The sequence below is a fragment of the Scomber japonicus genome, chromosome 7 (assembly GCF_027409825.1).
Source record: "Scomber japonicus isolate fScoJap1 chromosome 7, fScoJap1.pri, whole genome shotgun sequence".
NCBI classification, from domain to species: Eukaryota; Metazoa; Chordata; class Actinopteri; order Scombriformes; family Scombridae; genus Scomber; species Scomber japonicus.
The window spans coordinates 8,190,584-8,204,859 of NC_070584.1; the positions used below are offsets into that span (position 1 = coordinate 8,190,584).

At 38.8% G+C, this 14,276-nt stretch overlaps 1 protein-coding gene across 1 annotated transcript in view; it reads left to right on the forward strand.

The window, feature by feature from the left end:
• Nucleotides 1–14,276, forward strand: part of lpp (LIM domain containing preferred translocation partner in lipoma) — a 129,592-nt gene that overhangs the window by 8,001 nt on the left and 107,315 nt on the right. Inside the window, exon 3 of the mRNA XM_053322430.1 lies at nt 13,985–14,030. The gene's annotated coding sequence lies outside the window, so the exon portion shown is untranslated. The remainder of the gene's footprint in view (nt 1–13,984; nt 14,031–14,276) is intronic.

A 14,276-nucleotide genomic window follows, 5' to 3' on the forward strand; every position in this document is an offset into this window, starting at 1 on the left:
GTGTCTCATACATGAGGGACTTCTAATTAGTGGCTATTGGTAAGACTAGTGGAATCAGTCTGGAATACAGTGATGGTGGTTGGACAACAGCAGGTCATGGCATTCATATGAAGTTGCTTCATCATACCACTTGGGCCAGCTGCTGTAGTTTAACCTGAGTAGATCCCGCTTATGGGTGTACGAGTTCTCTGATAGAACTATTTGTAAGACAAGTGGAGCTCGAAAAATAGGTATAACGGCTGGATTACTGAGTGGGGTGTGGCATTAAGATGTTAATGTCTATCAAACCAGTGTTCCCAGCCATGGCAGTTTATCCTAAACCAATACAGTGTAGATGTGGAGTAGGATTTAAGGAGAAGGCACCTCAAAGGGCAGCCTTATATCTACTGCACGGCTTAATGATGGGTCAAATATCATTTAACACCAATGTTTGGCTTCAAGTTTAATGTTTACCTTGTATTGTTAACTGCTGTGCTTATTTTAATACACTATCTGTTTATCAGATTTAGGAATTACTTTGATTTGTGCTGTAATGTTTAGTGCTAGTAGCACTTGTGATTAGAAGATTGTGTTTTATTTCCAGACTAAAAAATACAAGCACAGAATGTAGCAAATCTCAAGCCAACTCCCTATTAAAAAATGATAAATATGTCCATGAGGATGGTTTGGGAACTTTAATAAAAAGCAAGATGTGCTTGGTTGTCTTGTATGTTATAAATCAGCTGTAGTAGAGTTGTATTGTACCTTTTAGAAGGAACTCCTATTAACTTTTTATTGCTGAAATATCTCTGTAGGTTTTTGTGCAGCGTGAGTGCCAGCTCTAACGCTCAGTGCTTTTTTCTTCTTCTCTTCAACTCTTAAATGTTATTTTTAAGGTTCTTATCACTGTCTCTATGTCGCCCCGTTCAGCTGTCTTGTTTAATATGCTTTCAAACAATGCAATGGTTATTTCTTCTAGAGTCTGTCTGTCGTCTCATCTTTTTCCAAACGTGCCAGTGCAGTCACGATGCACCTAAGTCATGTGGAAGTGAACACTAATACTTCTTTCATGAGTGTTTTGACTCGGGTGGCAGGGCAGCAAATCGGATATGTATCAGATTCAGGACTCAAAGTGAAAGTGGGCAAAATTATTAGAAGAAATGTTCCAATTCAGAGTGATTTTGTTTTCTGTTGGGCCATTAAAATAAGTCAAATATTAGGGAAATAAACCAGAACTAAAAAAAAAGCAGTGAGTGGGTTGTAAATGCTAATAAATAAGTTGTTTATGTAAACTGTATGAATACGTAGGAAGTTTGGAATTCCGTCCTTTGGGATTTGGATGAAGTGGGTTGTTCTCTATCAGGAAACGAGCACTCTCAAGCTGAGTTGCTCCTCAATACGAGTCCAGTCAATGCAGGGCGGCGTCATGTTCTCCTCTAGCTGTTTGTTAATATGAAGCTGATCTCTGGTGACCCGCGTCACTCATGCGAAGTAGTCACACTTTAATTACATCATCTCAATCACTTGAAGATAATCCCAGTGAATGAGGCTTTCCTTCTTTACCTGGTGGCTCAATGAACAAATCAACTAAAGCATTCTTTTAATATTCCCTCCTTGAGATTTACAGCTCTAAATTTTGACTATCCCCTCTTTAAAAAATGGAGCTGGCGGGGCAGGCTCACAGCGTTACCCATCTTAGGTCAGACCGAACCCAAACCGGTGGTGAAAAAAAAAAAAAAAAAGGCTTTCCACAATCATCATTATTATTCCAAGTGAAAGGTATGCACCACAGAACTGGCTCTGTCAAGTGACTCTGGCTCACGGAGTATGGCATTCCAAGCTAAAAAGCAAACCAAACTGATATTGCCCCTCAATACCGTCTTCATATTTTCTCCATATTTGGAAATGTTTACCTCCTCACGATGGTTGACAGGGGTTGGAAGAGGGGATGTGAGTCATTTCAGCTGCATAAGGCTTTCTAGGGGTGAGAAGAGCCTTCCAAGTTACTGCTATTTAGTGAGTCTAGCAGCCTTTTTCTGTGCTCCTAAAGAGAAACTGTGAGTATCACTGTGTGCTCATTTTTCCTTTTTAATATTTTAGTTTTATGGTGGCGTGTTTAATCAGTGAGTGTGCAATTTATTACTGTCAAAATAGATATACTATAATGTAACAAAATATCATTTTAATAATTCATTTGTTCATGTCTTTTTTTTGCTTTGTCCATTGAGGGAACTTTTGTCCCTTTTACTTTTTGTCACTGTTTGAATTTTTCAATATTCTTATTATTACTCTCATTTGGCTCAAAACCAATACACAGTGTTCTTGTGCATGTCTGGAAGTCTGGGAAAAGATAGAGAAATGATTTTGACTTTTCATAAGCTGACTAGATAATATGTGTTTAAGAGTAACTGAGCACTGCAGCACTGAGACATTCTTTGACAGTGAGACAGACTGTGTACACAGCTGTTTGTCAGTAATATGCAGAGGTTATAGATGAAGGTGAAAAGCGCAAAGAAATCTATAGCGTCTGCCTATTTTGTTCACAAATTGAATAGATATGTAAGAATGGAAATGTATTCAATAGTCCGGTATGTTTTTCCTGTAGATGTGTGTGTGAGTGTGTGTGTGTGTGTGAGTGTGTGTGTTTGTGTTTGTGAGAGAGAGAGTTGGGGGCATTTCAGGTCATTGAATTATTCTGTTTTTTTCCAAGCATCCACTCTTACTGATAGCTACAGGTCTGACCTTCCTCTTAGCTCTTACTTCACACTTCAGACATTTAGTGGCAGGTGTCTGGCAGTTGTTTTTTTTTTCTTCACAAGCAGAGGTAGAAGTGGTAGTACTGGTGTAGTGGTGATTATCTAATTACTTTTATCTTTAACTGGGACACTGGGGACAGCTTGCCTTGTCAGTGTCACTTGTCATTTTATTCCATATAGTTTTATTGGATACTGACATACTTCCATATTTATTATTGAATATACAGAAGCAGTCATCTACTCATTGGAAGGGATTGTCTTTATCTCTGTCAAACCACACAACATCACACATACATGTTCCTACAGTGTAGACATGAAGTTAAAAGACAGAAGTACAAAGTGTTTCCGTGTTCCATATGCGTACAGGGTCAGTAGATGGGTATCTAACAGCGGCACCTGAAGTCACACACATGCAAAACTTAAGGTAAATTTTCATGTACACTTAGCGTGCCTCACCGTAGAGGTTTTTGTGCTTTTGGTATCAACTGAATGAAGAAATGGATCCTGTTTCGTCGACTAAATGAAAGGTTTAATTAATGAGGAATATAACATTTAGCTGCTATAGTCTTAACTTGGTCTGGTGTGACGCTGGCAGATGGTGGTTAATGTTAGAAGAGTTTTGGTAGATATCGCTGTTTAATTGATCTACTGACCGCGGTCAAAGCATAGTTTTGTTTTTAAAGCAGCTGTGCACCGAGAAAAACAAGATTACAGCAGCTTTACTGGGAAGAATCTGTGGCGAGAGGTTTTATAGAGGAGTTTTGTTGTAATAAAAAACACTATGACAGAGATACAGAGCTCTGATGACCTCACTATTGTTTTAGTAGCTATCAAAGTTTACACACCCTGTTAGAGACTTTGTATATTTAAACACCAGATTCATGATTATCTTGTATAAATATAACCAGTGAAATTTATTCAAATCGCAGTAGTTCGCTTTCCTTTACAGCCACAGTATCAAGGATGTTTTGAGATCATTTGCCGCCTCTTCCACACTGATCACAGTGTTACATCATCGCAGACACTCTGACTTAATCTGCTCGCACTCTACTTCACCGTCCTTTAATTTCAAGATGCTGGCGTCCTCAGATTAGGACAGATTGTATGTTTTCAAGACAAGTCCTCCAAATGAATCTCGTCAACAAATTAAGGCATGATTAACAAGAGCAATTACAAGCGAAGATCCAGCTGAGCTGAGGAGAATCAAGCCAGAGATTATCTTTCCTATTTAGGAGAATCACTTTAAGGGGTTTGATTACTTTCTGTTTTTGTGTTCGAGTCTTGATTACTCTATAACTAATGACGCCTTCTCAACAGCTATTTTGTGGACTGAACACTGAGATTGCATGGAAACGTGCAGTGGAGCGTTCTGTTTTGTCTCATGGAAAAATTGTCATAGTGGCACCAGCATTGATAAAACAGAGGAAGAATGTTTTACATATATTTTACACCAAGAGTTAAGACATTCTTCAGGTTTTCTCCTTATTAATATTTCAATCATTTTCAGTCAAGCCGGGTGGCTCGACTCAATAAACAACGATCTCAGACGCATTTGTTTTCAATTTGTTTCCAACCTACGTCTGGGTCCCACATTCTAATGTGGAGTTGGACGCATGCTGGTGACCATTATTTTGTTTCAACATAAATCATCACCTCAGTTTAAGGTCTTAGACGCTTTGAAGCAGGTTTTTTTTCCCTCAAGCCTGCATTTATTGTTCCATTTCCCAATACAAAATTCTCCCCACAGCCCACGTCATGACCATGCTTCATAGCTGGTTGCTGTTAGTGACGTAATGAGTCGTCAAAACACACTTAACGTCATGACTGTTCATGAGGATACACTTGTTTAAAAGATCTTTTTCCTTTATGTGCTCTTTCAGGAACGCTCATATCCTTGTCTTAAATATCTATAGATCAGATTATAATGACAGAAGTTTGGACATGGTTAGTGTTACAACTTAAAACATTGTTTTACCTTCAATGATCAACAGCAAGTAGTGCAGTCAATCAAAGAACATGTATTTATCTATTTTTAAAGCTGTTTTAGATATTTAGTTGTAAAGAGGCTGTCAGGACACAAGGGGAGATAGAAATGAGTATGGCACCCAACAAAGGACTGACTGTTGAACTTGAACCAGGGATGTTGAGGATATGTAGCATGCGCAATTACCTCTTGGCTACCAAGGCGCTCCAAGAAAATGCATTTATGGACCAAAGGTCACAAAATATTAACATTTTGAATTACCCAACCTTTCAAAGAAGCTTATTCAACTGTATTTCAACTTCTTTTTGGCTGGACCCCAGCAGGCGAAGGTTTGTCCCTGACTGACTGACAGCATGACTGACAGTTGGCAGAGTCTCACCCCTTCCTGTATCCTTCCTCTAACGTTTCATACACGTTCCAACCAATTTTAGGTTTTGACCCAGTGTCATTGTTCTGTTATTTTATCTTAAACTGTTGTGTGTCTCCATGAAGTTGCACAGGAAGTGTTGATATTACAAATCTCACTCGACAGCAAAGTGAGATTGTATTTCTACAGAGCTATAATGGGATATCATCTACCACCAGGGATGTGTTGTGGGATGAAAAGGAATGCAAATGATTCTTTAAAGTCGGTGCTATTTGCCTTTTGGAGTAATTCTACACCCATTTTGAATTTACCTCTCAACCTGGCATGGCTTTCCTTGAATGTGATTAAGAGAAGGAAAGGTAGGAATAGGGACGCTTCTAAAGATAAAAATGTCTTGATGCATTTGGTAAAATTAGAGGTTTCAGGGTATCCGTTTTTGAAGAAGCTGATAATTTAAGCTTTTTTAACTCGTAGCCAATATTTGCGATAAAAGGCGACACTTAATCGAGTAGGAAGAGTTAAGATTTTCCGCTACGTCAGGTACAAGACTTTTTTTGTTCTGCAGCTGTCTTAATCTCATCATCGTAACTGCGCGGAGAGCGTCACCAGCAGAAATTTGACCCTATCACTCTTAGAAAGAGCTATGTTAACAGAGCTGTTTTCATCAGTCTACTGGCACACTGTACGTGTGCATATTTCACATGGCTCATTGGCAGGATTAATTGCCAACAAGTCCCCTGTGGTCCAGGAATGCAATTACCTACTGACCCAAATCATTCTCTTGGCTGGAAGTCACTGTCTCTTGTTCTGGCAGTGTTACACCTGGCACCGAGTCTTCACATAACCTCACACTCGCCCCTTTTAATGCATCCATACATCAAGGCCGTGTATGAGTTTATGTTTGTGTGGCTTATTCAGGCTTTGTATGCAAAATAGAATAGCGGCAGCCTATTTAATACCCATGAGGCCATTTGATGGTATTTATCTTAAAAGTTTAATCAAAAAAAAATGTCGAACTGATTTTTAGATCTCAATTTGAGCTTGACTCATATGAATACGGCCCATTCAAAAATAGATATGCTTTGAATTTGGGCCATATCTTTTTGCAAATGGGTTTTTTTCTTATCTGAGCTATTAATTTAAAGGAAGGAAAGCTCTATTAACCAAAAAAGCCCCGACCCAACAATTGAAGTCTTTGGCTTTTGATAATTAAAATTTGAATAGAGGTTTCAGGCTCAGAGATTGGACGAGACTCTCATTATCTTGTATGTAAAGAAATGTTTTTAGGGAATTGTGTTTCGGGGATTTGCAGAATTGTCCGATATTGACTTCCTTGTCATGTAATAGGTTTGTGTTTTTCACAGTTTTCTGATATTTTGTAGACCAACAGGAACACATTATGTTAATGGGCAGAGTCACATCAACATGAATTCTTTATCTTATCTGTTGCTGTTGACGCTGATTGCTGATCATGATGTCAGTCAGTTGCTCACACTGATGACCCCATATTGACTACCATGCTGGATATAGAGACAGACAAACAAAAACAAAAAGGCTTAACTAAATGCAAACCATTTATTTGTGGTGCTGTTAAAAGCACTAAAGCTGTAAGATTTAGACTTTAAAGCATTGTTAATGCTATTATAAGTATATGGGAAGAGGTAGAGGGGGCTTCCATATACTCTTGGTTTGTCACATCATCAAGAGAAAAGCTTCTTTGTCCCTCCACATGTGCTTTTACTTGCCCCGCTCTCATGTCATGTCACAGGAGGTTAGAGGTCATTAGCGAGGCGCCCCAGAATCTGCTTCATTAATGGATCATCCAATTGTATGAGTCCAATTGAAGGTGGCGTGCATTGTGGATCAAGCAGTGTGGCGCGGCCGCCCTCAGCATTGACATTCAGCCTGTTATACTATATCTGGCTCGCTTGTTATTTGAGCACCCTGCTCGCTTTTTTCGGCTGAAGTCTGTGGGGCTTTAAGCTGAGGGTGAGAGTGGGACCTTACGTGTCAGGTTTGAGGTCACTTGTGTTAATATCAGACAGATCCAGTACATTAGATGGGTCCCCTAATCTCTTAAATCCCTTCCCTGGCCCAACTTTCATTTGTTGTAGGAGCATTAAATTAGGAAGAAACATATAAAGCAAAGCCCTAGATTTGTTTTGCCACCTGTCAGGGAGCAAAATGTCCAGTTCTTCTCTAATGATTAAAGTACAGAGACGTAAGCCTCTCACAGGAATGGGATGACAGCCCTTATATGGACTATATATATATAACTATCAATGCAAATCTGTTATTGTTAAGTGTTGACTTCTGTTAATGTCATTATGAGATGCTATTTGTTTAGATGGATACTTTTTGGTAATGAAAGAAGGGCTCTTGTTTTTCTCATGTGGAGCTCATGAGGCTCTGTGTCATTTGTTTTTCCGAATGGTGGAGAAAGCTTTGTTTACTTACATTCCAGAAAAACAGGCAACCCTAACTTTCTGTCCCGTTAAAGAGCATTTTGTTCCCAAAGTATAGATGTACTTTCAATGTATCTGTTTCCACAGAAAATGACTGAGATTAGAAAGGAAAAGCAGTAAAACAGTCTGGTACTAAATAATGAGATTTTATAGTGAATAACATTACATTGTATAAATAGATAGGTAACACATTGGCCTCAGTTTATCATACCGAGCAAGTTTTCTAACAACACATGCATAGGTGCTTTGAATTAGTTTGATGTTAATTCAGTGCATTGTGTCAGCAGATTTAAGGTAAATGAATGTGTGTGAGATGTTTATATGGTAAATGCAGTAGAAGCAACATTTCCTCTTTGTGACACTGTTGTCAGTGACAGCTGGAGCAACACAGTGACCATTAACCAATCATATCATCTCTGAGTTGACTGCAACACTAGTGGGAGTCTCTACAGATTCAAATGTTTTCTGACAGGACCACAGAGCTCCCTGCAGACCCTCTTTGTTATATACCGGGCTCTCTGCAAGTCATCCTTGTAACATAAATACTGCACATGCAGACTAAATTGTATATTTTTTGTTTAAGTTAGAGACTATTGATGTGTTGAGGTTATAGTTGAAATTGAAAGAAGGAAATGTCCACTCTAAGCACTGATCCTTCACAGACTTTGACTTGTGCATCATTGTGTGCTGGAGGGTGCAAGGCCTCTAAATGCTGTTTGAGTAACACTTGAGAAATCTATACTTAGCACTGAAGACTTATAGAAAGTGTACATAGTGGCTCAAAAAGTCCACAAGGTAGCCCTCAAGGACAACCCTGATCCCGCACAGACTTATTGGGATTGTCGGCGTCTGAAAGTGTGATGGTGGACTTTGGAACTAACTGGGTCATAGTGCAACTGGCAAACAGGAAGAAGGAGAGCTCGAATGCGGATACAAGATCACTTCAGGTGAACAGCGTGGAAAAAGCAGAAAACAGACAAAAACCAACAGGTAACTGGCCTGGTCAGACCACTAGAGCAGCAAAGCGACATAGACCTGGGGGGGGGCAGCCGATTGGGTCAGTTGAAGCTCAGTGGAGGCAACCTGTGGGCAGGTGAGGAATAACAGAATTTTTTAAAAATGACAGGAAACACCGCTGAGATTAGGGAGGGAAGACACCCAAACTGGATCTGACTGCATGTGTCTAGATGGTAGAGGAGTCAGGAGCATGTGATAAGTGTAGTTCATTCAATTCAATTTAAAACACTTTGAAATGATATTATAGTATATAGAGTAGCGCATAACACTACTTGATGAAAACTTTTTTTGAGTATTAATATAATAAAAGGTTAATGGCTTTGTTTAACATCATTCTGTAAAGTGTTATCATATATGAGTTTAGTACTCAGTCATGGAAAACAAATATGCTGCTCATTAGATCCATTTTAACCTTCAGTGGAATTTGAATGAAGTTAAAATATCTTCAAAGCGTTTCTGTTTTACATAGTGCTCAATTGATCAGGAAAGAAAAAAAAGATACACATTTAAATGTTATTTACACATTATGATTATGGTACACATGCTTCTATCTTTTTTTGTATTCTTTTTATTAAGAAGCAAAGATTCAAGTGTGAGTTTCATGCCCATACAAGCTATGAAAGCTCTTAAACTGTAAGTCACCTCACATCGTCTATAGAGAAAAAAGATTAGTCCTGTTTGTACTTTAGAAACAACAGGAAGTAATCAGACGATCACACTTGATTGTTAACAATCTCACTTCTCTCAGATTCTTTATTTCGAGGGGAAACTAAAGTGAGAGCATCCATCATGGTGCTAATGATCCCTCCCTGCACATCAGGCGAGTGTGGATGTCAAATTTGAACCAGGAAGCCAGGCTGTAAACTCCAGTGGATGTTTCCAACAGACAGTGAAGATTGTAAATTTACCGTTGGCTTTCATTTTCTCTTCCAAATAAATTTGGCTAAACTGGGAGCTTGTTTTCAAGGTATTATTGTTGTCAGTTGAACGCTCGTGCTTGTTGCCTTTTTGTTGGAACTGTTTTTAGACATTCCCGGCCGTCTGAACTCAAAGCACATTTCCTGTGGTAGCTCTCACTGCTAGGTTTGCATATATATTTCATTGAAGTCTTTTCTTTTAACTCGTTCAGTTGAAGTTTATTTCACTCCACATTCCCAGCATGTACTAACTGAAAGGTTATTACAAGGACCCTAAGAAAGGTGTGTTATTTGTAACAAGGCTTCTGTCTTTTGAATCCTAGTTGTAGGAGATAAATTTTACAAGACCACGATTCTTCAGAAAATAATTCCCCTCTTGAAATGGTGTTTTTCCATCAAGGAGAGGTGTAAACAAACTGGAGCTTTTTCAAAGTCATTCCGCTCCATTCGGCCCGCTCACCTCTAAGTGAGGGGTTGGACATATTCCTTGTCCAGATGAACCTCTCATGGATGGTTAGCAGGTCAGATATAAATCAGATGAGCCACTTGTTTCCTGTCAAGGGTATTCTCTGCACTCGAGTGTGCCCTCAGGCAGATTCCTGTAAGCCTAGCGGTACTGTACCATGCCTGCTTCAAAAAAGGTACCACGCACTAATTTAATCTGAACATGCCTTTCACTTTGCCGCCGTGCTGTAAAGAAGTGGTTATAAATACACCATAAAGCCCGGGGAAAAGGCCAAGGTGTTTTGAGGGATATGTATTTTTCATTGGTCGGGTCTACCTTTTCAGGCTGTAAACATTAAGGTCCAATCAAGCTGTCCATTGTAGGAGCACTTAGAAAGCATGTGTCCACAGAGGAAATGGACCCAGCGTTCCTCGGCTCCAGCAGATCTCTATGAGAAACATGTTTGGGTGAGCTGTTGTTTTAAAAAAAGGCATCATGAGTATTCAAACACATCGTACGTAACCTGTAAAAATAGCAGAGTGCAGGACCAAGAAGAAGATGAAGGTTAGACGAAGGGTGTCGCACATGTACACTTGTTTTTAGTCTCTTTGAATCCCGTCCATCATAACCTGATGAATAAAGACCTTTTCAGGGCCTAAATTACATTTCTTTGACAGATTGTGGGTCTTTAGAATTGTGTTAATGGTCCAATGTACTTGGGCGATCACTTGTGTTTGATAGCAAATTACTTTATCTGGACGTTTAATGGGTTCGATAATTTGAGTATTTAGCTCTTTGTGTTTTTTCCCTCAGTCTACATGATGGAAAATAGTTGAACCTAAGTTATCATAATGGATTTGGCATTGAGGGAAATTGGCTCATTTTATTTGATGTATTTCAAGTTGCACCCAACAATGGCGAAGGAAGTTGAGGGTAGATTGTGATACTCACTCGTAGGCACCTTTCGTCAAATCATTTTCGGTTCTGGGTTTTGGCCATGGCTTCAGGCTGAGAGGAATTCACCATTGTCTATTTCATTTATTCGGGCGGCTTTTTGGTGCTGTTAAACTCTACTTGTGTAGGCTGATTTTCATGCTGCTCACATATTTTTATTAAGAATCATAAAATACCATTGTGTAAAATGGTGTTATTGGTAGGTACATTCTTTGTGTGTGTTCTCTTAACCTTTGTGCTGTATTACGGTAGAAATATGGCTAGTTTACTTTTGATAAATGCTTGGTATTTTATGGAATTATACTAGGAAATTCTAAGCCATTAGTGTTTTTGTTATAAACTATTACACATTGCTCCTTTTTTAAAGCAGCTTCAGGGTGAATGATTTTTTTTTAGGCGTAAACATCTGAAGATCATAAGAAGGTAACATTTTGGGAACTTTCCCGTATCAGCTTACAGGTACTCTGGAATTACCAGCGCTAGAATAAGAGGGGACATAAAATTTATGCTTTTAAATTTATTGGTTTGGCTACAGTTAGCGACTGACAGCCAAACTGAAACCCATGAGCCCATCTGACCTGTGTTTTCCACGATTGTTGGCCAGATCACCAGCTAACTCCGTCTCAGCTGGCTACTTCCTCAGACTTCTTAGGACACAGGACGTACTGGAACCCTTTTTTGTTTTTGTTAGGATCTGTAGCCCAGAGACTAAGTCTAAGATCAATCACATTTAGTGGATATGTTATTTTCTTTCATCGCTCATGGAAAATGAAATCAGTTGGTCAGATATTGTATCGGTACTACTTTATAACAATTAATTCTTCATATTTTGGTGAACCTTCTGAGATGACTTTCACTCTTCATTAGCTGTAGAGGAAGTCACCAATTTTTATTTTTTTTTCACATCTGCAGAAAATCCAGCCACAGTGGTGAAGAAATGCTTGTATCATTAGATTCCAGGAGTGAATATGTTTGCTGTGTTTGTGCGTGCGTGTGAGGCATGAAGTTGAAAAATAATAATGTTTGCATTCTGTAAATCTACCCTGGGTAAATAAAGGTATAAATAAAATATCACAAGCACATAGCGGCGGTGCACAGTTGAAGGTGATGGCGAGACAAGCAAACAGGAAGTGAGGAATATATTTTTTAACTGTTAATAAGGTCCCTAGCTAGTGATTACTTTCTTATTCAACTTGGTATGAGTAAGGCACACAGTAATTATAGTATATATGAGGAGCAGAGGTTTGGCCTTGATGGTGCTGTTATAGAGGAGTGGACAGTCCCAATAAAGACTGTGTGGAAGTATTCAGAATAAATGGGACATTTTTTTCTGAAGGGCATGTTGCTTTTTTGATGCATTGCGAACAACAAAAAAAGTTCCATGCATTCTTTTATCGGGAACCCGAACAGAAATTCCAGTGGCAGATAACATTTTTTTTCTTTTTTCTTCATTTTTTCTTCAACATTTCTTCCATATTTACAGCTGCTCTTTTATGTAGTAAGAGTACTGCCAATTCTGTTCATAAAAATACTGACTAAAGTCTTTCCTTTTTGTTAATAACAGATCAGTCTCTATCTATACTTGTAACATTTATTTAATTGAAGAAATATGCTCACTGGGGCACCAATAAATGATTCTTTTTTATTTGTTTAGTCTATAAAATGTAAGAAAATAGTGACAAATATTTTTTCTCACTAGCAGCAAACACCCAAAATATTCAATTTTGCCACCAAGCTGTCAATCAACTAATTTTCAGCTCTAATAATTACACATACTTCTTCGTATATTTTTTTTTTTAATGGAAAAAGTTGCTTTAAAACAATATTAATGCTTCATTTATTAGTCATTTTTATGTTTTCTGATGTGTAGTTTTATCAATTAGTTACTAAAAACATACACTTGACCTCACTACCTTTTCGTGTCAGCACAAAGTATAAAATCCACCGGTGCTCAACGCTCAACACTAACACACTAATTAAAAGTGAGAAGTAAAAACAGGTTTTGAGGTAAACACATTCAAATCACTCGGCAGTCGAGGCTGCGTTTTGAACAGAATAAGGGTGTCAGGCTGCATGAAAAGACACCAAAATAGAGCTTGTTCATCAACATCATTTCCCCGGAGAAACGTGTCCCCAGCACCTCGGCTGCCGGATAGTTTTTTCCTCCGCGCCCGGCTACTGGCTTGCGCATGTGGAAAACGGCGCCTTCTGAAAATAGTGGAGCATATGCTAGAAGAAGGAACGCCACTTCAAGCAATACTGGTTCCTTAACATTAGCACAGCGTAAAGAAACTGAAGTGAAGTTGAGAAAAGACTTAGTTGTCAGTTGCATGTTCTCAAAACATTGTATTATACTTGCAAAAAAAAAAAAGGGGGGGAAAAAAAAGTGTGAAGGAGGCATGGATAACAATCCCAAACTGGCGCCCACCAGTAATTATGATGTGAGTACAAAGAGATTTTTGCCATTCTAAAGGGAGAAGGGGAGTGTAGGTGTATTAATTCCTATTCCTTCCTGCTTCCTCGACTTGGAAGTTCAGATTTAGAAAAATAGACCCCCCCCCCCTCTCTGCCCCCCCTCAAAAGAAGAAAAAACAAGAACTGTCACATTGACTGACGCCAATCGTATGTAGCATCTGTGTTCCCACTACTGCTCCCTATAGTATATGAGACACTGTGGCAATGTGGGAAACTGACAATGTCAATTTATCAGAACAAAAGCATTCCTCAGCTAGAGGAATACACATCTTCGGGCCCTGGAGACAAAAATCATTCCACCCCCACCCTTACCTGTATCTAAACAGAATGTAGGACATTCACAACACCAGAAATAGAAATTTCAGTCACAATTATCATTTTTGAGTTTATCCCCTGCAGTCAAAAGTTAGTGTTTCACTTTAGAAGTTAGCTCTGCACTTTAATGGTAACTTTACCAAAGTAAACAATTCATTGTAAGGCAGTGAGAGGAATCAGGACGTGCAAAGATGTGCTGCAACCAAAGATTGGACAGTTCAAATGAATTGATTCACATCCACTCTGCCCTAAATGATTGTTTCGTTGTGTGAATGTAATTTTACATTTTCAATTTGTTGTTTCTTTTCAGGTGTCTGATCCTGTCTTCCCCATCATTCCTTAGTGTTAAAGTTTTGGTAAGTACTCGACCTCCTTTCTTTCTTTTGTCTCTCTACTTTTCAACTACACTACACTATATTCACAAGCCTGTTTTAAACAGAGATCTGGCAATACTGCTGTAATGGAGACCCCTCATCATGCCAGCTTTGTTTTTTTAAACACTGAAACAATCAAAGCTGGCATAATGTTGCCCCAGTGTGTGATTTTTAGGTAGCATGCCCTCACTCCAGAATCAGGCAGAGGTGTTGCACAGCAGCATTGGC